The sequence below is a fragment of the Triturus cristatus genome, chromosome 2_2, assembly GCF_964204655.1.
Source record: "Triturus cristatus chromosome 2_2, aTriCri1.1, whole genome shotgun sequence".
NCBI lineage: Eukaryota > Metazoa > Chordata > Amphibia > Caudata > Salamandridae > Triturus > Triturus cristatus.
This window is the reverse complement of record NC_140582.1, coordinates 1,216,034,616-1,216,059,272: the sequence shown is the minus strand read 5'-3', so window position 1 is coordinate 1,216,059,272 and position 24,657 is coordinate 1,216,034,616.

The following is a 24,657-nucleotide window of genomic DNA, read 5'->3' as shown; positions in this document are numbered from 1 at the left end:
AGACAGGAGACAGATCAAATAAAGCCCATTTGAGCTTAAAAACATTGGACGTTTCCTGGCTGAATCGGGTCTGTTGGCATGAATGGTTATACTACCATTGCCTCTTCCTTCTGCCCACAATGGTCTATTACATTGCCACAGCCTCTCTTGCAAGTCCTGTATTGTTGGTTTGTTGCCCCTGCCCCCCTTTCCACTGCCCTCCATAGTCTGTTGTGGTGCCACGGCCCTTCCTGCATGCTCAGTGTGGTTAAATTGTTGCCTTTGCACCCTCCTACCTGCCTTCAATTTTCAGTCCGTGCCCCTGGCCTCTGCCTCTCAACAGTATCCTAATGAACAACTAGATTGCTAACATTCTATATTTATTACAAAAGTGTGGATCGCCTGACGTCATCTTGATGTAATCAAAACTGTAATACCTAGAGCATTTCCTTTAGAAATTACATATATGAGAGGGTCTTATTGGCATCAAAATTATGGTTAGTGCTCTAAAAGACTAAAATAAGGACATATTTTCTGAGGTTCCAAATAGCGACAAAGCACTTTTAAATTATTTGTTATCTTTATGTTTTTTTATCCAGTTGACCACTTGATTAAATGTTGCACTTAGGGGAGAGGATGTGGTGTTACTTCCAGAACCAGAAGTAGAGGTTCGTAAATTTAGATTTGAAACTTTTAACACCTAGATAGGTGTTAATGAGAACCCTCAATAGCGTATTTTTCGAGTGGTATGGGCGGTTTTGGGCGGTTTATCTTGATTCTCCGCCTTTGAAATGCGCGTCAGCATTATCATTGGGTCTCTTTTTTGTCATGCTGCCTCCACCTGGAGGGAACCACTGCTTCTTGGTAGTGATCAGTAATAATAGTGAAAAAGTGATGATAGTGAGGTTAAAAGTGTCGCACCCACACTGCCTTGAAGAAATGACAATTTATTCTGGTGGGCGTGTGGGGAGACTTTTAAAAAGGAGAGGTGGTGCTAAGGGTTAGGTTATGTAACCAGAGCACTGTAGGTGTCCATATCAAAAGGTCGACATGTTTCTGCCCATTCGGTGCCCCAGGAGGGGGTCGTGGGGCATTCTTCAGGACCTATTAGTAGTGTGAGCTGTTATTGTACAGTTCAAGGAATTGAAAAAATGCTGTCTTCAAACAATGTGATAGATAGCTACGTCTCAGAAATATTGTTACCTGTGGAGAAATGAAAATAAAATCTAAGAGACAATCAATGAGAAAAAACCCCCAATTTCTGGGTGGCGGTGGGCTTTTAGAAAGTAAGTGAGTTAAAACAATGAACAAACAGAAAATGGCAATTCTTATTGATACTGTCAAGCAACTTATATAATGGCAAATCTCTGATATACTGTGTGAGGAAATTAGCCAAGGAAAAATATATCTCACGGTGCGGTACGATTGACCGAACACTTTTTTACGATATGTTTCCCTTGGTTTATCAACTGGTTGGAAAAAATGTCACGAAAGTCGCGGTAGGATCTCATTAGATTCAACAACATGAACAGAGCAATCGATACAGTCATTCTGTTATCTGTACGTTATAAGTTTTGTGGTTGTTTGAACATTCACAATACATGCAGACCCCAACGTTAAGTAGAGAGAGGCAGATTACCTTAAGACGCATCCGAGTTGCGGTTTTGCCTTGGCAGCGTCAATGTCTTGCCTGTAATGGTGAAGAACGGGGAAGATAGGGAGGGGAGGTGGGGCAAGGGAAAGAGGAAAGAGGGGGGGGGGGGGGGTTGGGGGATAGGGTGTTACAGAAACCGTTAGTTTGTTGAGCATCGAAGCGGTTTGTTGACCACCGACGGGATGAGCCTTCCGTACCTCAGTTGCGGGCAGAGCACGACTTGTGCTGACGCTGGCGGGCAGGGCTCGTGGAGAACGAGATCCCGTGTGTTGCCGGTTTTTTAGCTCCGTGTATGAAAAAGACTGAAAAAAGACTTACGTATTGTTCATGAAAAGGGGTGATAAATAATTGAAAGGGGTGTAGCCACTCGATATAATTAGAATAGACCCGGTGTGTTTTTAAATGGGTAGAAAGCGTTTAAAAGTCAAAGTGGCCTTGCATGTGTATGATTCAGAACTGGGAGCTTATGAACGGATCAGGATGGCGCTTTTCAGCGTATTAGGTGCTGTGTAACAAATAAACCAGGTGGCTCGTTCCTTATTTGAAATTGAGCCAAGGTATATTATCATTCAGGCCTTTTGTGTCTGTGCTGAGGAGGTGGACCCACCTCTGTTCTCTTTCGAAGAGAATTTTCTCGGCATTGTTCTTGCACCCTACTAATGTTTCAATTATGATCCATTTAAGATCATCCACTGAGTGTCTTTGTTCAATATAGTGACGGCTCATTTTGGTGGTTTCACGTCTGCATTTAACATTACTTCTGTGTTCACAAATTCTCACCTTTATTTTTCTGCAGGACATTCCGATGTACCTGAGATTACACGGACAGGTAATCATGTAGATTACAAAGGCTGTGTTGCAGTTGGTGTGTTGTTTTATGGTCCATTTCAGGTTGGGTAGCAATTGGATAGTCTTTGTCGGTGTTGTTAGATGACATACCGAACACTGTCCACATGGATAGTGACCTGTAACTGGTTGGAGGTCCCAAAGGGTGTTTTTCAGTTTAAGTGGAGCTGCAGGTCGTGTGTGTACCAAGATGTCTTTTAGATTTCTAGTCCTCTTATTTGCAAATCTGGGTTTCTGCCATTTGAGGTTGCCAGAAATCAAGATACGCCAGTTTTTGTTAATTATTTTCTTGACAGCATTGCTTGTTGTGCTGTAGGTGGTGACACAAGTGGGTGTATCATCTGTTGGGTTCTTTGCTGTAGTTTGGAGTAGACATTCTCTAGGTTGGTTTCTGGCTCTTTTTTTGCATTTAGAGATAATCCTGATCGGATAATCTCTTCTGAGCAGTTTGGAACTTAAGTCGTCCGCTTGTTGCTTGTATTCTGCTAGATCACTGCAGTTACGTTTGAGCCGTAGGAACTGGCTGTAAGGTAGATTTTCTTTCAGGGGGCGTGGGTGAAAACTGTTGAATGAAAGGAGACTGTTTTTTGCCGTTGGTTTGAAGAATGTTCGTGTTTTGATGATGTCGTTTTCAACATAGATGGTGAGATCTAGAAAATCGAGCCGTAGATTGTTGGCTGTGTAGGTGAATTTAAGACATTCATCTTGGACATTCATCCATTGATGGAAGTTGTTAAGGCTTTCCTGGTTACCTTCCCAGATCACCATGATGTCATCAATGTATCGTTTCCAAAAACGGATGTTGGTATTGTATGTGTTTATGGGGTTTTGTATGTACATTTGTTCAAATGCGCTAACGTAGAGTCCAGCTACGCTGGGCGCAAAGGTACTCCCCATCGAAGTTCCGTGTCGCTGTTGGTAAAGTCTCCCTTCGTATTCGAAGTAGTTTTCTGTGAGGGCCAAGGTACAGCATTGTAGGATAAAATGTCTGGGGGTTTGGTATGTCCAATTTTGACCAAAGAGTATTGTTTCTAAAGTTTCGAGAGTTTTTTGTTGAGGTAGGCTGGTATATAAACTCTCTACATCGAAACCTACTAGAAGCATTGTCTCGGGAGAGAAGTTCACATTTTGCAAGAGATTCAGTAGGTCGCGAGTATCCTTTAAGTAGGTAGGTGTTTGTTGGACTAACGGTTTTAGAAAATGGTCCGCAAATTGCGAAAGCGGCTCCAGGACCAATCCTATGCCCGACACAATGGGGCGGCCTGGAGGTGGTCTCTTCTCCTTGTGTATCTTGGGGAGGGAGTAAAAATATGGTGTTGTGGGTGAGATAGTTTTCAAAAATTCAGCTTCATTGCGTGATATCCATCTGTTGGTTTCGGCTTCTTCCACCATAATCTTAATCGTCTGTTGGAGTCTTGTGGTTGGATCTGTAGTGATTGGGCTGTAGAATTTCTCATCTGACAGTAGATCAAGGCATTGATGGTTATAGCCTTCTCTGCTCATTAGAACAATGCCTCCTCCCTTGTCTGCCGGTTTTATTATTATGTCTTTATTGTTTTTCAATGTCTCCAATGCTTGTTTTTCTGCATTGGTTAGATTCATGAATGGTTTTTTTGAAACTGTTAAATCGTCGATTTCTTTCATTATGGCTTGTTCAAAGGCCAAAAGTTCAATAGGGACCTGATGGTTTAGTGGACAAAAAGTGGACTTTAGGCGTAGGGATGTATCCCCTTCTTTCTGTTCCGTCTCTTTTCCAGAAAAAAAGGCTCTCAGTTTTAATTTTCTGCAGAATTCTGAGACTTCGCATTTTGTTTTGAAAATATCCAGATTGGGGTTGGTACGTATCCCAGACCTTTGTTCAGCACTCTTTCTTGGGCCTGTGTGAGGGTTATTTCTGTCAGATTGATTATTAACGAGTCACGCTCGTTCCCGGTTTTTCCTTGGTTACGTTGGACATGCTCCTTGTTTGGACTTGTCTCTCTGGGTCTGTCCACGTAACTCCTTTTCGTCGTCCCCTCTGGTTGGTTTGGCCACGTCCTAAAAAAGACGGTTGTTGCATGTAGGGTCCCATGTATATGAGATATATTTTTCCTTGGCTAATTTCCTCACACAGTATATCAGAGATTTGCCATTATATAAGTTGCTTGACAGTATCAATAAGAATTGCCATTTTCTGTTTGTTCATTGTTTTAACTCACTTACTTTCTAAAAGCCCACCGCCACCCAGAAATTGGGGGTTTTTTCTCATTGATTGTCTCTTAGATTTTATTTTCATTTCTCCACAGGTAACAATATTTCTGAGACGTAGCTATCTATCACATTGTTTGAAGACAGCATTTTTTCAATTCCTTGAACTGTACAATAACAGCTCACACTACTAATAGGTCCTGAAGAATGTCCCACGACCCCCTCCTGGGGCACCGAATGGGCAGAAACATGTCGACCTTTTGATATGGACACCTACAGTGCTCTGGTTACATAACCTAACCCTTAGCACCACCTCTCCTTTTTTAAAAGTCTCCCCACACGCCCACCAGAATAAATTGTCATTTCTTCAAGGCAGTGTGGGTGCGACACTTTTAACCTCACTATCATCACTTTTTCACTATTATTACTGATCACTACCAAGAAGCAGTGGTTCCCTCCAGGTGGAGGCAGCATGACAAAAAAGAGACCCAATGATAATGCTGACGCGTATTTCAAAGGCGGAGAATCAAGATAAACCGCCCAAAACCGCCCATACCACTCGAAAAATACGCTATTGAGGGTTCTCATTAACACCTATCTAGGTGTTAAAAGTTTCAAATCTAAATTTACGAACCTCTACTTCTGGTTACAAGTGATCCATTCCCCCCTTGATTTACGACATATGCTTTGGAAGATGAATGGATAACTATCTCTTCTAGCTCCCCCTCTCTTGATTGAATGTTACTTCCAGAACTGCAGACTTTGCAACTGGGGAACCAGGTTGGAGTTTCTGCTTCAGCTCGACATTCTGTGATTCTGGTCAAATCACTTAGTCTCCCCATGTCTACAACCAAAATCAATTTGTTCTTGTGTGATGTAACCAATGCTCATGTAAAGCACTCCAATACCTGACAAGTCTGCACTATTTAACACTGCAAAAACACAAAATAATAAGTGTTCTGCACACTTCTGTCATTGGGCTATATTTGGGCTACATCTGGGTGATTTTGGGCTACATTTGGGCTCTTTTGTCTCCGGTGGCCATCTTGGGAGATTTATTTGTTATGAAGTTTCCTAATTTCCTCATGTACTGCAGTCTCCTCTGTAGGAAATGCGTTCAGTTTTTTACTTTGATTCCATCATGAAGGTATTCAGATATGTCACACATTTGCCATAAATTATGAAAGTTAGCACACTAGTTGCTCATTAGATCACTGTAGTAAAACTACTGTTCACCATGGAAGTCTGCACCTGGTATTAAAAGTGCATGGTTCAGTCTGCATGTCAAAATTTTTTTATGAAATAGAAGAGGATTTGAGAAGTCACTCAAAATGTGCCCTAATTTTTCTTTCTGCAGCACTAATCATACCTTTTATGGAAAAATGAACCCCCTCATTTTGTTCCTTTTTAAATTAAATGTTTTAAGAGTTACCACTTTAATCCAACCAAGATGGCTTCAGGTGTGCCATACGTTTATCATAAGTAGGACTGTTAGCGCTCTAGTTGTTCTTTGGAACACTCTGGGAAGCTGCAGTAGAACACAAAGGAATCAACTGACAGTCTCTGCCCTTGTTGGATGTACATGTTTTACTGAGAATGTCAGACTTCATTCTCACATGACTGAGAAAGATAATGTGAATTTACAGAAAATAAGCTCTCAGTTTAGCTTAGAGATCACCTTCCAAACCTCTGTGGGAAAAGCATGAGAAAATATTTTTCTCTCAATCACGATATCCCAGCAGAAGGCTTTTTCACATGGTGAAATCACCTTAGAACATACCACAATTCCTAAAATGAGTATGGTACCATCAACAAATGATTTATAATGTAACTAAAGTCTTAAAACCTTATATTAACTGCAATGCTTTTTAATGAGGTGCTATCATGTATATTGGTCCCAAGATGGCTGCCAACACTTCTTGGATGAAGTGCTGACAGCCAATCAGATCTCAGGATGAGATGTGTGGTTAGGCTCCGCCCACATATATATATGATTTTACTTTTGATTTTCTCAGGAACTACTGAACGGATTGACACCAGACCTGCAAAAGGCACTTCCCTGAGCTGAGGACTACCTCTCTGCCAAATTTGAAGTAATTCTGTTCAGCCGTTCGGGCTGTACCTTGGACTAAAGGTCCCTAAGGAAAATTGCATGGGGAAAACGTGTTTTGGGACCCCCCTTTTTTCTCAGCCCCCGCTTGACGAATCCCCCCGAGACTTTCAGGGTAGGAGCGGAGCGGGAGCGCCCCACCTATTTTGAAAATTTCGGCGCTAAAGTTATTCCAAATAGAATGTTGCGGATTTCCTATGGAAACACGGTCCTAACTATAACTATCTACTGGCAACCGCCAGTAGATAATATATATATATATATATTAGCATTTAAAAAACCTTTGAAATTCACAGAAAAAACCATAGGTTTCAGGCACGTTATAGTTAGGAATTAGCATTTAAAAAACCTCAGAAATTCACTGAAAAAACCATAGGTTTCAGGGGTGTTATAGTTAGCTGGACTTTTCACTTGTACAAAACCATTGAAATTCCCCCGTTATAGTTAGTTCAGCTAACTATAACTCGCGCGCCCGCAATGCACTGCTGATAACGTCACATATTACATCACTAATGACATGGTCAGTGACATCACTCATGACATCACTGATAACATCTCAAATGACATCACTGATGACATCATCCAGTGAATGTCTGTTTTCCTGAAAATTAAATATGTTTTATATATGTATATCTCAAGGTCGATGGAAGAATAAATGGGTATATAAGTGTCTAAATGGATGATTTGTTTTTGAAAAATTGATTGTGTAACTGACTGATTAAGTGTATCATAGTGAATACATGGCTTAGTGAGTAATGTTTAAATATGTAAATATCTGTATCAGTCTCTCACTTTGTGTATAAGTGGCTGCATGGGTTGGTGAGTAGCTACATGGGTGTCTATATAGGTTATTAGTTGGTTTTTTGAGTATCAGTCTGAGTGTCTGCATGGTTCGGTGGGGGGTATTACGTAGTGCATAGGTGCATGAATGTGTGACTCACTGTTTGTATGTGTTGAAGACAGCATGTGTGCAGGACTGTATGGGTGGATGAGTGTGTGTATGGGTGTGTTAGTGTGTGAATGACTGTCTCAATAGTGTCTTTATGAGTAACTACATATGTTTTAAACTAGTATATGTGACTATTGGTGTATATAAGTGAGTATATGTGAGAGTGAGAGATTGAAAGAGTTCCTGTATGAATAAGTATGTGTTTCTATAAGTGATTGTTTAAAAGACTAAGTATGTGTAAGTTTCCGTAGAAGTAAGTGTGGTGGTGTGTGTATAACTGTATATGCAAGTAAATGTATGTTTGATTCTTTATTAGCATGAGTGACTATGTGTGAGAGTAACTCTATGGATGAGTGGCATTGTGTAACAGGATGTATAGGTGTATGAGTACATGTGATGAGTGAGTACATGTATGAGTGACTATATAGGACTGTTGGTGAATGAGTGGATGTGTATGTGGATCTTAGAATTACTGAAGAGGTTGTTGTAACTGGTATTGGTAAGTTCATTGTTTTGAAAATTTTAGTCTCTATTTTTGAATGTGTGTATCAAAGGTTATATTAGGGTGAGAGGAGGTCTGCCACTCTATCACAAGGATGATGTCATCAGTGATGTCATCAGTGAGGTCATTTGAGATGTCATCAGTGATGTCATGATTGATGTCACTGACCATGTCATGAGTGATGTAATATGTGACGTCATCAGCAGTGCATTGCGGGCGCGCGAGTTATAGTTAGCTGAACTAACTATAACGGGGGAATTTCAATGGTTTTGTACAAGTGAAAAGTCCAGCTAACTATAACACCCCTGAAACCTATGGTTTTTTCAGTGAATTTCTGAGGTTTTTTAAATGCTAATTCCTAACTATAACGTGCCTGAAACCTATGGTTTTTTCTGTGAATTTCAAAGGTTTTTTAAATGCTAATTTCTAACTATGCCTACAGAGATAGGACATGTGAAGAAAGAAGAAAAAATGCACAGAAAGAAAAAAAAGAAGTGCAGAAAGAAGCAACAGAAGTCCTCAAAGACGAAGAAAAGTGCAGGAAGAAGGATAACGTGCAGAAAGAACAAAAAGAAGAGCAGAAAGAAGCCTTGTTGCAAAATCATCCTGTACCCTCAACTTTTTCAGACGGATACTGGTGGTAACTGAGTCTGACTAACCAGTCCTAGAGCCAGTACTATGTTAAAAGACACTTAGAATACAGTGAAAACACCTACATACACTAGGGAACATTATGCGTTGGGGTCCCCCTTTGATTAGCATGACCTCCTCTGTAAGCCCCTAGTATATAATAGGGCAGGGGGATTAAAACTACCTCTTAAACAAGCCACAGGGCGTTTTTGCACACGTTAACTCAGGCCCCGTCCCCTCCCTTCACCACTGTGTAAACACGCCCTGTGTCCGTTTTTAGTTGGGAGATTAAGTTCATTTGAATCCTGAGGGTCCCTAGGGTCCAACTAGCCCACTAGGTACCTCCAGTAAGTGCCACAGAGCTGCGTTGCAGAGAGGTGTAAAAAGTGGCACGGCCTGGACCACCTCTCTGCAATGCAGCTCAGTGGCGCTTACTGGAAGCACTTGGTGGGCTAGTTAGCCCCCAGGGGCCCTCAGTATGGAAGGAAAATTATATCCCCAATTTAAAACGTGCCATAGTGCGTGTTTGCACACGTCACCTCAGGCCCCGTCCCATCCCTTCACCACTGTGTAAACGCGCCCTGTGGCTGTTCTAAGTTGAGAGATTAAGTCCCCTTGAATCCTAAGGGTCCCTAGGGTCAAACTAGACCACTAGGTACCTCCAGTAAGCGCCACAGAGCTGCGTTGCAGAGAGGTGTAAAAAGGGTCTTGGCCTCAGAACACCTGTCTGCAGCGCAGCCCCCTGGCGCATACTGGAGATGCCTGTTGGGCTAGTTGGCCCTCAGGGATCCTCAGTATTGAAGAGGAATTAATTCCCCAACTTACAACTCGCCAGGGGGCGCGTTTGCAGAGTGCTGCAAGGAGGGGGCGTGGCCTCCGGCACAATGCCAGTCTTTTATTTATTTTAATTTTTTAAGAAGGGGGGCTGTGTGGTTCCCCTTCTTATTCTAATTTATTGGCCCTGATGACCCCATCCCCCAGGGCCTGTCTCCTAATTATATTTTTTTGACCCCAATCCCCAGGGCCGGCCACTGTTTTTTATTATTTTTAAAAAATATATATTTATAGACACACCTAGGACATGCTGGACAAACCGTACGTACCTATCACCATGACGATTTGCGTGATATTCATTAAAAGGCGACTATGCATACAATGAATCCACGTGGAATGTATTTACACTACTAGTGAAGCTCTGACATGTCTGATGCCCTACAGTGCCTAATCCCGGTAGACACCCTTGTCGTTAATTTATACAAACATGGGTAGCTATTGACGGGCACATTTAATACACATGCACACCAAGCCATTCAAAGGGGATTCGACAAAAATTCGACCAAAACTATGCAAGAAACCCCCCTCACGGTTAATAAAACACACATCCACTGCCGGATGTGTAATACTTTTTATTTTACTCTCTGGAAAGGGGACGAACATCACTTGAGAGTCACAGCGCGCTCCTGGCAGAGCCCAATGCTGTGTTACACCCACCATTGCCTGCCGAGTGCCACACACCTCTGTGTTGTATTCCACCAGCTACTGCATATGCTATGACACTCTCTAGCCCATGTGCACTGTAACACCACCCCGTGAATATGTCATGCCACACTTGTCTTTGCACGGGTTATATTGCCCCATCTAACGTGCCTTCCTCGATGCCTATGTTATAACGCACAGTGCTATGCCATACATATTACAATCTGGGATCCATATCTTTGTCACAGTGCATATGCAACGTTACACTCCCCAGCACATATTTTATATTACAACTTTAGAGACTAGTTAGGTTACACAACACTGCCCTGTGCATATTACACTCCAAGGCGCATATCGCATAGCACGCGCTAGTGCCTGTGCTATCTCGCGCACTATATCTAGTTTTCATTTTCAATCGTGCTCTCAGGACTATGTTCTATATAACACTGTGTTCACCTACCCTTTTCACGGGCATTACATTTTGCGATAGGGGGTGGAGGGTCAGGGGGTGTTTCTGCCAAGTGAGCTCGGAGTCACAGTCACAAACGTCCTCTTCTTCCTGAATAAAAGTGAGATTATGCTGCATACTTGTTCATATTTTAAGTAATTCGCACAGACACACGTTTTAAAAACAATAAAGTTCCTAATACCCACCTTTTCTGAACAGTTAGCTTGCTGCCCTATCCCCCTCCTCCCTATCCTCTGTTGTGTGAATCCATGGACTAGCCTCCTCCCTCCTGCCATGCATGGTCTGATGTGCTGCCACTGCCCTCAATTTAGTATGATGTACCAGTCCACTCCTCCTGCCCTCCATTGCCCAATTCTATGCCCCATCATTGACCTCTTGCTTAAACTCTGTGCTTAGCTTGCTGCCCCTATTCACTTTCCCCCTGCCCTCCGATGTCTTTGTGCATGCCCCTGCTCCATCCTTTTTGCCCACCATGTTCCATGAACCTGCCACTCCTATCTACTCTGAGTGTTCTGTTGAGCTGCCGCTCCCCTCCCACCTGCCTAGCATTGTCAGATGACTGTAACCTGTCCCTGCCACCTCCACCCTGCCTGCCCACATGCCATGCCCCTATCCTCTTCCTCCTGTCCTACATGGTCCATTGTACTGCCACACCCTTCTGCCCTCCCTGGTCTGTTGTGCTGCAACTGCTCCTCCTGCCTGCCCCGTGCGGTCTGTTGTGAGGCCCCTTCCCCTGAACTTTCTTGTCTGTGCACAGGTCCTGACCCTCCCTTCTATCCTCCATCGTCCTTTGTGCATGCCCCTGCACCCTCCTTCTTGCCCATCATAGCCATTGTGCTGTCACTAACCTCCCACTTGCCATGCTTGGTCTTCTGTGCTGCCATGGCCCCTCCCACCTTCCCTGTGTGGTCAGTTAGCTGCCCCTGACCCCCTCCCACCTTCCCTCCATGGTCTGTGTGTATGCCATAACAGTCTCACTGTTGCTCTTCATGGTGTGTCTTGCTTCTAGTGCCCATCCTGCCTGACCTCCATGGCTATCTTGCTGCAGCTGCCCTGCCCCCTTGCCCCCAGCCCTCTGTTTACATGTGCAGACCCCTACTCCTTCCCTCCTGGCTTGTCTGTTCCATTGTAATGCCCCTGATCCGTCCCTCCTGCCCTTTATGGTCTGTTATGCTGCAGATTTCTCTCCTGTCTGTCCATTATTGTCAGCTAGCTACCATTGCCTCTTGCCCTCTGTTCTCTGTTGTCCATGTGCATGGTCCTGTCCCCTCCCTCTTGCTTTCTGTAGATTGTTGTGCTGCACTCCCGTCCCGCATGCCCTGTGTGGTGTATTGTGCTGCTGCAAACCCTGATGCCTGCCCTGCAGGGTCAGTTTGGTGCACCTCTCCATGTCCCTCCTGCCCTCTGTTATCCAAGTCCATGTCCCTACCCCATTTCCTTCCATGATCCAATGTACCATACTTGCGAACATTTTGAACTTGGTAAGAGGGAGATTTTGAAAAAAAACTGGGGTATTGATTTTCCCCTTTGAGTTACATTGAAAAAGAGGAGATTGTAGACAGGAGACAGATCAAATAAAGCCCATTTGAGCTTAAAAACATTGGACGTTTCCTGGCTGAATCGGGTCTGTTGGCATGAATGGTTATACTACCATTGCCTCTTCCTTCTGCCCACAATGGTCTATTACATTGCCACAGCCTCTCTTGCAAGTCCTGTATTGTTGGTTTGTTGCCCCTGCCCCCCTTTCCACTGCCCTCCATAGTCTGTTGTGGTGCCACGGCCCTTCCTGCATGCTCAGTGTGGTTAAATTGTTGCCTTTGCACCCTCCTACCTGCCTTCAATTTTCAGTCCGTGCCCCTGGCCTCTGCCTCTCAACAGTATCCTAATGAACAACTAGATTGCTAACATTCTATATTTATTACAAAAGTGTGGATCGCCTGACGTCATCTTGATGTAATCAAAACTGTAATACCTAGAGCATTTCCTTTAGAAATTACATATATGAGAGGGTCTTATTGGCATCAAAATTATGGTTAGTGCTCTAAAAGACTAAAATAAGGACATATTTTCTGAGGTTCCAAATAGCGACAAAGCACTTTTAAATTATTTGTTATCTTTATGTTTTTTTATCCAGTTGACCACTTGATTAAATGTTGCACTTAGGGGAGAGGATGTGGTGTTACTTCCAGAACCAGAAGTAGAGGTTCGTAAATTTAGATTTGAAACTTTTAACACCTAGATAGGTGTTAATGAGAACCCTCAATAGCGTATTTTTCGAGTGGTATGGGCGGTTTTGGGCGGTTTATCTTGATTCTCCGCCTTTGAAATGCGCGTCAGCATTATCATTGGGTCTCTTTTTTGTCATGCTGCCTCCACCTGGAGGGAACCACTGCTTCTTGGTAGTGATCAGTAATAATAGTGAAAAAGTGATGATAGTGAGGTTAAAAGTGTCGCACCCACACTGCCTTGAAGAAATGACAATTTATTCTGGTGGGCGTGTGGGGAGACTTTTAAAAAGGAGAGGTGGTGCTAAGGGTTAGGTTATGTAACCAGAGCACTGTAGGTGTCCATATCAAAAGGTCGACATGTTTCTGCCCATTCGGTGCCCCAGGAGGGGGTCGTGGGGCATTCTTCAGGACCTATTAGTAGTGTGAGCTGTTATTGTACAGTTCAAGGAATTGAAAAAATGCTGTCTTCAAACAATGTGATAGATAGCTACGTCTCAGAAATATTGTTACCTGTGGAGAAATGAAAATAAAATCTAAGAGACAATCAATGAGAAAAAACCCCCAATTTCTGGGTGGCGGTGGGCTTTTAGAAAGTAAGTGAGTTAAAACAATGAACAAACAGAAAATGGCAATTCTTATTGATACTGTCAAGCAACTTATATAATGGCAAATCTCTGATATACTGTGTGAGGAAATTAGCCAAGGAAAAATATATCTCACGGTGCGGTACGATTGACCGAACACTTTTTTACGATATGTTTCCCTTGGTTTATCAACTGGTTGGAAAAAATGTCACGAAAGTCGCGGTAGGATCTCATTAGATTCAACAACATGAACAGAGCAATCGATACAGTCATTCTGTTATCTGTACGTTATAAGTTTTGTGGTTGTTTGAACATTCACAATACATGCAGACCCCAACGTTAAGTAGAGAGAGGCAGATTACCTTAAGACGCATCCGAGTTGCGGTTTTGCCTTGGCAGCGTCAATGTCTTGCCTGTAATGGTGAAGAACGGGGAAGATAGGGAGGGGAGGTGGGGCAAGGGAAAGAGGAAAGAGGGGGGGGGGGGGGGGTTGGGGGATAGGGTGTTACAGAAACCGTTAGTTTGTTGAGCATCGAAGCGGTTTGTTGACCACCGACGGGATGAGCCTTCCGTACCTCAGTTGCGGGCAGAGCACGACTTGTGCTGACGCTGGCGGGCAGGGCTCGTGGAGAACGAGATCCCGTGTGTTGCCGGTTTTTTAGCTCCGTGTATGAAAAAGACTGAAAAAAGACTTACGTATTGTTCATGAAAAGGGGTGATAAATAATTGAAAGGGGTGTAGCCACTCGATATAATTAGAATAGACCCGGTGTGTTTTTAAATGGGTAGAAAGCGTTTAAAAGTCAAAGTGGCCTTGCATGTGTATGATTCAGAACTGGGAGCTTATGAACGGATCAGGATGGCGCTTTTCAGCGTATTAGGTGCTGTGTAACAAATAAACCAGGTGGCTCGTTCCTTATTTGAAATTGAGCCAAGGTATATTATCATTCAGGCCTTTTGTGTCTGTGCTGAGGAGGTGGACCCACCTCTGTTCTCTTTCGAAGAGAATTTTCTCGGCATTGTTCTTGCACCCTACTAATGTTTCAATTATGATCCATTTAAGATCATCCACTGAGTGTCTTTGTTCAATATAGTGACGGCTCATTTTGGTGGTTTCACGTCTGCATTTAACAATACTTCTGTGTTCACAAATTCTCACCTTTATTTTTCTGCAGGACATTCCGATGTACCTGAGATTACACGGACAGGTAATCATGTAGATTACAAAGGCTGTGTTGCAGTTGGTGTGTTGTTTTATGGTCCATTTCAGGTTGGGTAGCAATTGGATAGTCTTTGTCGGTGTTGTTAGATGACATACCGAACACTGTCCACATGGATAGTGACCTGTAACTGGTTGGAGGTCCCAAAGGGTGTTTTTCAGTTTAAGTGGAGCTGCAGGTCATGTGTGTACCAAGATGTCTTTTAGATTTCTAGTCCTCTTATTTGCAAATCTGGGTTTCTGCCATTTGAGGTTGCCAGAAATCAAGATACGCCAGTTTTTGTTAATTATTTTCTTGACAGCATTGCTTGTTGTGCTGTAGGTGGTGACACAAGTGGGTGTATCATCTGTTGGGTTCTTTGCTGTAGTTTGGAGTAGACATTCTCTAGGTTGGTTTCTGGCTCTTTTTTTGCATTTAGAGATAATCCTGATCGGATAATCTCTTCTGAGCAGTTTGGAACTTAAGTCGTCCGCTTGTTGCTTGTATTCTGCTAGATCACTGCAGTTACGTTTGAGCCGTAGGAACTGGCTGTAAGGTAGATTTTCTTTCAGGGGGCGTGGGTGAAAACTGTTGAATGAAAGGAGACTGTTTTTTGCCGTTGGTTTGAAGAATGTTCGTGTTTTGATGATGTCGTTTTCAACATAGATGGTGAGATCTAGAAAATCGAGCCGTAGATTGTTGGCTGTGTAGGTGAATTTAAGACATTCATCTTGGACATTCATCCATTGATGGAAGTTGTTAAGGCTTTCCTGGTTACCTTCCCAGATCACCATGATGTCATCAATGTATCGTTTCCAAAAACGGATGTTGGTATTGTATGTGTTTATGGGGTTTTGTATGTACATTTGTTCAAATGCGCTAACGTAGAGTCCAGCTACGCTGGGCGCAAAGGTACTCCCCATCGAAGTTCCGTGTCGCTGTTGGTAAAGTCTCCCTTCGTATTCGAAGTAGTTTTCTGTGAGGGCCAAGGTACAGCATTGTAGGATAAAATGTCTGGGGGTTTGGTATGTCCAATTTTGACCAAAGAGTATTGTTTCTAAAGTTTCGAGAGTTTTTTGTTGAGGTAGGCTGGTATATAAACTCTCTACATCGAAACCTACTAGAAGCATTGTCTCGGGAGAGAAGTTCACATTTTGCAAGAGATTCAGTAGGTCGCGAGTATCCTTTAAGTAGGTAGGTGTTTGTTGGACTAACGGTTTTAGAAAATGGTCCGCAAATTGCGAAAGCGGCTCCAGGACCAATCCTATGCCCGACACAATGGGGCGGCCTGGAGGTGGTCTCTTCTCCTTGTGTATCTTGGGGAGGGAGTAAAAATATGGTGTTGTGGGTGAGATAGTTTTCAAAAATTCAGCTTCATTGCGTGATATCCATCTGTTGGTTTCGGCTTCTTCCACCATAATCTTAATCGTCTGTTGGAGTCTTGTGGTTGGATCTGTAGTGATTGGGCTGTAGAATTTCTCATCTGACAGTAGATCAAGGCATTGATGGTTATAGCCTTCTCTGCTCATTAGAACAATGCCTCCTCCCTTGTCTGCCGGTTTTATTATTATGTCTTTATTGTTTTTCAATGTCTCCAATGCTTGTTTTTCTGCATTGGTTAGATTCATGAATGGTTTTTTTGAAACTGTTAAATCGTCGATTTCTTTCATTATGGCTTGTTCAAAGGCCAAAAGTTCAATAGGGACCTGATGGTTTAGTGGACAAAAAGTGGACTTTAGGCGTAGGGATGTATCCCCTTCTTTCTGTTCCGTCTCTTTTCCAGAAAAAAAGGCTCTCAGTTTTAATTTTCTGCAGAATTCTGAGACTTCGCATTTTGTTTTGAAAATATCCAGATTGGGGTTGGTACGTATCCCAGACCTTTGTTCAGCACTCTTTCTTGGGCCTGTGTGAGGGTTATTTCTGTCAGATTGATTATTAACGAGTCACGCTCGTTCCCGGTTTTTCCTTGGTTACGTTGGACATGCTCCTTGTTTGGACTTGTCTCTCTGGGTCTGTCCACGTAACTCCTTTTCGTCGTCCCCTCTGGTTGGTTTGGCCACGTCCTAAAAAAAGACGGTTGTTGCATGTAGGGTCCCATGTATATGAGATATATTTTTCCTTGGCTAATTTCCTCACACAGTATATCAGAGATTTGCCATTATATAAGTTGCTTGACAGTATCAATAAGAATTGCCATTTTCTGTTTGTTCATTGTTTTAACTCACTTACTTTCTAAAAGCCCACCGCCACCCAGAAATTGGGGGTTTTTTCTCATTGATTGTCTCTTAGATTTTATTTTCATTTCTCCACAGGTAACAATATTTCTGAGACGTAGCTATCTATCACATTGTTTGAAGACAGCATTTTTTCAATTCCTTGAACTGTACAATAACAGCTCACACTACTAATAGGTCCTGAAGAATGTCCCACGACCCCCTCCTGGGGCACCGAATGGGCAGAAACATGTCGACCTTTTGATATGGACACCTACAGTGCTCTGGTTACATAACCTAACCCTTAGCACCACCTCTCCTTTTTTAAAAGTCTCCCCACACGCCCACCAGAATAAATTGTCATTTCTTCAAGGCAGTGTGGGTGCGACACTTTTAACCTCACTATCATCACTTTTTCACTATTATTACTGATCACTACCAAGAAGCAGTGGTTCCCTCCAGGTGGAGGCAGCATGACAAAAAAGAGACCCAATGATAATGCTGACGCGTATTTCAAAGGCGGAGAATCAAGATAAACCGCCCAAAACCGCCCATACCACTCGAAAAATACCCTATTGAGGGTTCTCATTAACACCTATCTAGGTGTTAAAAGTTTCAAATCTAAATTTACGAACCTCTACTTCTGGTTACAAGTGATCCATTCCCCCCTTGATTTACGACATATGCTTTGGAAGATGAATGGATAACTATCTCTTCTAGCTCCCCCTCTCTTGATTGAATGTTACTTCCAGAACTGCAGACTTTGCAACTGGGGAACCAGGTTGGAGTTTCTGCTTCAGCTCGACATTCTGTGATTCTGGTCAAATCACTTAGTCTCCCCATGTCTACAACCAAAATCAATTTGTTCTTGTGTGATGTAACCAATGCTCATGTAAAGCACTCCAATACCTGACAAGTCTGCACTATATAACACTGCAAAAACACAAAATAATAAGTGTTTTGCACACTTCTGTCATTGGGCTATATTTGGGCTACATTTGGGTGATTTTGGGCTACATTTGGGCTCTTTTGTCTCCGGTGGCCATCTTGGGAGATTTATTTGTTATGAAGTTTCCTAATTTCCTCATGTACTGCAGTCTCCTCTGTAGGAAATGCGTTCAGTTTTTTACTTTGATTCCATCATGAAGGTATTCAGATATGTCACACATTTGCCATAAATTCTGAAAGTTAGCACACTAGTTGCTCATTAGATCACTGTAGTAAAACTACTGTTCACCATGGAAGTCTGCACCTGGTATTAAAAGTGCATGTTTCAGTCTGCATGTCAGAATTTTTTAATGAAATAGAAGAGGATTTGAGAAGTCACTCAAAATGTGCCCTAATTTTTCTTTCTGCAGCACTAATCATACCTTTTATGGAAAAATGAACCCCCTCATTTTGTTCCTTTTTAAATTAAATGTTTTAAGAGTTACCACTTTAATCCAACCAAGATGGCTTCAGGTGTGCCATACGTTTATCATAAGTAGGACTGTTAGCGCTCTAGTTGTTCTTTGGAACACTCTGGTAAGCTGCAGTAGAACACAAAGGAATCAACTGACAGTCTCTGCCCTTGTTGGATGTACATGTTTTACTGAGAATGTCAGACTTCATTCTCACATGACTGAGAAAGATAATGTGAATTTACAGAAAATAAGCTCTCAGTTTAGCTTATAGATCACCTTCCAAACCTCTGTGGGAAAAGCATGAGAAAATATTTTTCTCTCAATCACGATATCCCAGCAGAAGGCTTTTTCACATGGTGAAATCACCTTAGAACATACCACAATTCCTAAAATGAGTATGGTACCATCAACAAATGATTTATAATGTAACTAAAGTCTTAAAACCTTATATTAACTGCAGTGCTTTTTAATGAGGTGCTATCATGTATATTGGTCCCAAGATGGCTGCCAACACTTCTTGGATGAAGTGCTGACAGCCAATCAGATCTCAGGATGAGATGTGTGGTTAGGCTCCGCCCACATATATATATGATTTTACTTTTGATTTTCTCAGGAACTACTGAACAGATTGACACCAGACCTGCAAAAGGCACTTCCCTGAGCTGAGGACTACCTCTCTGCCAAATTTCAAGTAATTCTGTTCAGCCGTTCGGGCTGTACCTTGGACTAAAGGTCCCTAAGGAAAATTGCATGGGGAAAATGTGTTTTGGGACCCCCCTTTTTTCTCAGCCCCTGCTTGACGAATCCCCCCGAGACTTTCAGGGTAGGAGCGGAGCGGAGCGCCCCACCTATTTTGAAAATTTCGCGAGGATTTGTCAACCGGCGCCAAAGTTATTCCAAATAGAATGTTGCGGATTTCCTATGGAAACACGGTCCTAACTATAACTATCTACTGGCGACCGCCAGTAGATAATATATATATATATATATTACCTACTGGCGGTCGCCAGTAGGTAGTTATAGTTAGGACCACGTTTCCATAGGAAATCCGCAACATTCTATTTTGAATAACTTTGGCGCCGGTCGACGAATCCTCGCGAATTTTTCAAAATAGGTGGGGCGCTACGCTCCGCTCCTTCCCTGAAAGTCTCGGGGGGATTCGTCAAGCGGGGGCTGAGATAAAAGGGGGGTCCCAAAACGCGTTTTTCCCATGCATTTTTCCATAGGACCTTTAGACAGGGCTACAGCCCGAACGTCTGAACAGAATTACTAGAAATTTGGTAGAGAGGTAGTCCTCAGGTCAAGGAAGTGCCTTTTGTAGGTTTGGTGTAAATCTGTTCAGTAGATTCTGAGAAAATAGCCTTTAAATCAATATATATATCTGAGCTAGCTTACGGTGCGCTTACGGTACGCTTACCGTACGCGTACGGTGGCGTGCGCGAGCGCGATTCTGATTGGCTCTTAGATCTTAGTAAACATTCGAATCGGTCGAAACCAGGAAGCGGCGGCCGCCATTTCGTGTGTTTCACTCAGAAAAAAAAGAGTGATAACAAGAAAAGGGGGCAAGGAGGAGAGTTACAGACCCCTTAACATTTGTAAGGGGGTCAAAGAAGGACAGAAAAGTACAAAGAAAACTTTTATTGATTTTAAGAAAAATCACGGGGTACGCGTACGGTAAGCGTACGGTAAAAAAAAAAAAAAAAAAAAGAAATGAAATGCAGATTTAAGTGTTTAGATATTAGGGGGCTCTAAAAAGAGCCGTTGTGTTTATGAAGTGATTTTTAAGTGGTACCTACAAGTAAGTACCGATGCAGAGTCTAAGGTTCAAGAGGAAGACTCTGTTCCCTTCATCATTGAAGTGCACACCATCTCCTCTATAAATGTCTTGCATGTCGTAACGCAAGTTGTTGTGGTAAATGGAACCCATACCATAGTCACGGAGGAAAGCAGAAACAGATTTGTTGACGTGCTTTCTTGCTTTGTCAATCTGCGGATAGAAATGATTGGACCAGTTCCATTTTTGCCTTTGGCATATGTTAGAAAACACAAAGGCAGTTTTAGGGAAAAGTGAAAACAGTTGTGCAAAGGTGTCCTTCAGAAGCATTTCCAGACCTACCCCAGTCAAAGTGCCTAGGTCATTGCCACCACAGTGCACTATTATGAGGTCAGGGTGTTGGTTTTGCATGAAGGATTTCACCAATGGCATCAATTGGTGCCACTTTAACCCTCTCTGACCAATCCATTACATGTCTACATTTGGCAAAGCAAGGTCTCTCACCATACCTGTTTTCTCTGCAAAATTTTCACTCCAGAAGACATAGCTGTGCCCTACAATCCACACTGTGAACATCTTCAAAGGAGAACTGGATGCACTCAGGAGGTGTAATTCAGTAGAATGGTAAAAAGAAATGAAAGACAGTTTGGAAATGGAGGCATACATATTTTTTTCATAAAAAAAAGAACTGATTGGCTGTTTCATACCATTCTAGAATAAAAACTAGGCTGTATGTGTACATTAATAGAAGCATGTTTTGTATTGGTACAGAAAAATGTGTTACCAAAGAACAGTACTATGGATTTGCTGTTAGGTTTGAAAAGTCAAGCACTCTTGCTCTGTGGAATTGAAACATTGTTTGGCGAACTTCTGACCTAACTCCACACAGCAGTGTTCCATGAGCTGTTGCTATGGTAGCAGGCAGAAGTCAAGTTGGGGGAAGGGTACTAGGCAGAAGTCAAGTTGGGGGAAGGGTACTTTAGGAAAAGGGTTGGTTTTCAACCAATAGAAATGTGTGATTACATTTGAAAAAAAGGGGGAAGCACTGAGATTTGAAATTAACATGTATATATGTGGAAAAAGAGAGGGAAAGTTTGCCATTATCTGGTTCTGCTGAGAGGAGAGAGGTGTAAAGAACAGAGATCCTGGCTCTGATAATCTGCTGTTTGAGTGCCACATTTCTTTCACAACTAACTAATTTTAAAGGTGAGTTTAGAGTTTGAGAGGGGATGTATATGGTAAATTAAGAAATGAATAATAGAAATGCAATTCTTTTTGTTGAAGTTGTGTTTATTATTTTCTGTTTTGGGAGAAATTTAAATGTGAGGAACAAGTAAAATAATATGGACTATGTTTTCACAATAAATTAAGGTGTACTGGTATAAAAAAAGAATAGTTTAAGGGTTTGAGGTTGGACTCAGTAATGCAAATACATTCAGCATCACTAAGGCTGGTTGCCCTTGCTGGAGTGTAGGCAGTCACCCAGGTTACAAATGGTGCTGGTCTGAAAAAGCAGTTTGGACATGTGCTTTTTAAAAAATCTGAAAAGTGGATTCATAATGTGTCAGTCTGTAAAAGTGTTTATCACTTGCCAAAAAAAAGAGCAGTAAGTGTGCTTTCAAATTGGCAAAGAAATTTCGTTTTGTGACTAATGTGAAAACATGACTCTGTGTGCAAATAGGAATTACAGGCAGAGATTTATTGCGTATTGCTCTGGTGATTTCACAGTTGCATTAGATGGAAAGGGGGAGCCATTTTTTGGTGCAGAAGCAGACTCTTAGCACACAGCCAGCTGCTTACCATGTGGAATCATGTACAGTATTCACAAGCGAGTGGGGTTTGAGGTTTCAGTCAGTAATGCAAATACATTCAGCATCACTAAGGCTGGTTGCCCTTGCTGGAGTGTAGGCAGTCACCCAGGTTACAAATGGTGCTGGTCTGAAAAAGCAGTTTGGACATGTGCTTTTTAAAAAATCTGAAAAGTGGATTCATAATGTGTCAGTCTGTAAAAATGTTTATCACTTGCAAAAAAAAAGAGCAGTAAGTGTGCTTTCAAATTGGCAAAGAAATTTCGTTTTGTGACTAATGTGAAAACATGACTCTGTGTGCAAATAGGAATTACAGGCAGAGATTTATTGCGTATTGCTCTGGTGATTTCACAGTTGCATTAGATGGAAAGGGGGAGCCATTTTTTGGTGCAGAAGCAGACTCTTAGCACACAGCCAGCTGCTTACCATGTGGAATCATGCACAGTATTCACAAGCGAGTGGGGTTTGAGGTTTCAGTCAGTAATGCAAATACATTCAGCATCACTAAGGCTGGTTGCCCTTGCTGGAGTGTAGGCAGTCACCCAGGTTACAAATGGTGCTGGTCTGAAAAAGCAGTTTGGACATGTGCTTTTTAAAAAATCTGAAAAGTGGATTCATAATGTGTCAGTCTGTAAAAGTGTTTATCACTTGCCAAAAAAAAGAGCAGTAAGTGTGCTTTCAAATTGGCAAAGAAATTTCGTTTTGTGACTTATGTGAAAACATGACTGTGTGCAAATAGGAATTACAGGCAGAGATTTATTGCGTATTGCTCTGGTGATTTCACAGTTGCATTAGATGGAAAGGGGGAGCCATTTTTTGGTGCAGAAGCAGACTCTTAGCACACACCCAGCTGCTTACCATGTGGAATCATGCACAGTATTCACAAGCGAGTGGGGTTTGAGGTTTCAGTCAGTAATGCAAACACATTCAGCATCACTAAGGCTGTTTGCCCTTGCTGGAGTGTAGGCAGTCACCCAGGTTACAAATGGTGCTGGTCTGAAAAAGCAGTTTGGACATGTGCTTTTTAAAAAATCTGAAAAGTGGATTCATAATGTGTCAGTCTGTAAAAAGTGTTTATCACTTGCCAAAAAAAAGAGCAGTAAGTGTGCTTTCAAATTGGCAAAGAAATTTCGTTTAAGGGCCTAATGTGAAAACATGACTCTGTGTGCAAATAGGAATTACAGGCAGAGATTTATTGCGTATTGCTCTGGTGATTTCACAATTGCATTAGATGGAAAGGGGGAGCCATTTTTTGGTGCAGAAGCAGACTCTTAGCACACAGCCAGCTGCTTACCATGTGGAATCATGCACAGTATTCACAAGCTAGTGGGGTTTGAGGTTTCAGTCAGTAATGCAAATACATTCAGCATCACTAAGGCTGGTTGCCCTTGCTGGAGTGTAGGCAGTCACCCAGGTTACAAATGGTGCTGGTCTGAAAAAGCAGTTTGGACATGTGCTTTTTAAAAAATCTGAAAAGTGGATTCATAATGTGTCAGTCTGTAAAAGTGTTTATCACTTGCCAAAAAAAAGAGCAGTAAGTGTGCTTTCAAATTGGCAAAGAAATTTCGTTTTGTGACTTATGTGAAAACATGACTCTGTGTGCAAATAGGAATTACAGGCAGAGATTTATTGCGTATTGCTCTGGTGATTTCACAGTTGCATTAGATGGAAAGGGGGAGCCATTTTTTGGTGCAGAAGCAGACTCTTAGCACACACCCAGCTGCTTACCATGTGGAATCATGCACAGTATTCACAAGCGAGTGGGGTTTGAGGTTTCAGTCAGTAATGCAAACACATTCAGCATCACTAAGGCTGTTTGCCCTTGCTGGAGTGTAGGCAGTCACCCAGGTTACAAATGGTGCTGGTCTGAAAAAGCAGTTTGGACATGTGCTTTTTAAAAAATCTGAAAAGTGGATTCATAATGTGTCAGTCTGTAAAAGTGTTTATCACTTGCCAAAAAAAAGAGCAGTAAGTGTGCTTTCAAATTGGCAAAGAAATTTCGTTTAAGGGCCTAATGTGAAAACATGACTCTGTGTGCAAATAGGAATTACAGGCAGAGATTTATTGCGTATTGCTCTGGTGATTTCACAGTTGCATTAGATGAAAAGGGGGAGCCATTTTTTGGTGCAGAAGCAGACTCTTAGCACACAGCCAGCTGCTTACCATGTGGAATCATGCACAGTATTCACAAGCGAGTGGGGTTTGAGGTTTCAGTCAGTAATGCAAATACATTCAGCATCACTAAGGCTGGTTGCCCTTGCTGGAGTGTAGGCAGTCACCCAGGTTACAAATGGTGCTGGTCTGAAAAAGGAGTTTGGACATGTGCTTTTAAAAAAATCTGAAAAGTGGATTCATAATGTGTCAGTCTGTAAAAGTGATTATCACTTGCCAAAAAAAAGAGCAGTAAGTGTGCTTTCAAATTGGCAAAGAAATTTCGTTTTGTGACTAATGTGAAAACATGACTCTGTGTGCAAATAGGAATTACAGGCTGAGATTTATTGCGTATTGCTCTGGTGATTTCACAGTTGCATTAGATGGAAAGGGGGAGCCATTTTTTGGTGCAGAAGCAGACTCTTAGCACACAGCCAGCTGCTTACCATGTGGAATCATGCACAGTATTCACAAGCGAGTGGGGTTTGAGGTTTCA